The 1,476-nt window shown below is 39.6% G+C and overlaps 1 non-coding gene across 1 annotated transcript; it reads left to right on the forward strand.

Moving 5' to 3' along the window:
- Positions 1-341: 341 nt before the first annotated feature.
- TRNAM-CAU lies at positions 342-413 on the forward strand. Its single transcript has one exon. It is a non-coding gene; the product is annotated as a tRNA-Met (tRNA).
- The last annotated feature ends 1,063 nt before the right edge of the window (positions 414-1,476 follow it).

A 1,476-nucleotide genomic window follows, 5' to 3' on the forward strand; every position in this document is an offset into this window, starting at 1 on the left:
TCGTAGACCGAGTTGGCTCGTCAACCACTTTCCTCAGCGAGGCTATCTCGACTTGTCTCGAGGTCCTAAAACAACTTCATTCGTCCTTGCCTTTCACGACAAAAGTTATACGCTCTGTGGACTCAACGCTGTCGATTTAACACACGACATCTTAATGGCAATAGGTTTCCTCAAAGCTCTCTCGATTCGATTCGATAGAAGCCTGATGAGAATTACGAGATTCGAAGATGTTCGAAATCTCGATTGTTCGATTTCTTTCAGGACTTTGTTCTTTTTTTTTTTTTTTATTTTTTTTCTTTCTTGTTGTTTTAGAAATTTTCTCGTACGTTGTGTGGCATCGAAGCAGAGTGGCGCAGTGGAAGCGTGCTGGGCCCATAACCCAGAGGTCCGTGGATCGAAACCACGCTCTGCTAAGGTGAATTTTTACACCGTTTGATATTTGTGAATTTACGAATGATGTTTGTTCGCGATATCGCTTTCCTTTTTTTTTTTTTTAGAACAGGAATATTAGGTTCAATTGGAAATTTTTCGAAATTGCAAAATCCCGAGAAGTATTCAATATTTCTTCCTTAAGCGTGTATTCATTATTCAGAAAAGATAGTATGTTAATTTTACTTGAACCAGCAGTAAACGTGATGATAAACGTTAATCTTATTTATTGTACGGTTCTAAAGGTCTGGTCACGTTTCGTTCGACAAGCTGGGCGACAAGCTTTCGATCAGATTATGCGAGTTTAGATTTTCTGGAGAGTTTTTGTCGGACAATGGGAACGGATGTTCCCAGGCAGGCGTCACGCGCTTGTCCCTCTGTCGTCCGTTACTCTTTCACCGTGAGGGGTCTTCGACTTCGACCATGTAAAGAAGGACTGCGCTGCGCGTGGAATAAGCCGAGTCGATTCGGGGAACAATTGTGACAAACTACTTTGTCCAGTAGTTGGAGGAATCACTCTTCCCCCTATTTTTTGAAAAATTGCCGAAAAATAGATCGGTTTGTGTCACGATGAACCTTCGTCCCTCTATTCGTTCACGTGAACGATGAATATAATGAATAGAAGATTTGGAAGTGAAATTTTTGAATTTGTCGAGATTGCATTTAGTGAAAGAATAATAAAAAAAGAGAAGAAAGGAGTTATTAAAGTGAGTGAAAAAAATAGCAGAGAATGAATGACACTGCAGGATTATTGTGCCTCTCGAATGATGCACCTAAGCCAAGATTATTTCCAACAAATTATCTCTGTTATTAATGATTCCAGTCCACAGCTTACACCTGTCTCGCGGAATCGTTTTCTGTAATCCGAAGGCAATCTCTGCCCAGGTGTGCTTTATTATTTTCCTGCTTGGAAATGATCGGAAATAGCCTTCTAAACCACGATAGAAATCATTGTTATCAAGAATCTTGGAGAAGAAAAAGTTTTATCGCGTGAAGTGAAGCAATCTTTTTAACACAGATCCTCTATAGAAATCTATTTTCGAATTA

This window comes from Apis mellifera, linkage group LG13 (genome assembly GCF_003254395.2).
Source record: "Apis mellifera strain DH4 linkage group LG13, Amel_HAv3.1, whole genome shotgun sequence".
NCBI lineage: Eukaryota > Metazoa > Arthropoda > Insecta > Hymenoptera > Apidae > Apis > Apis mellifera.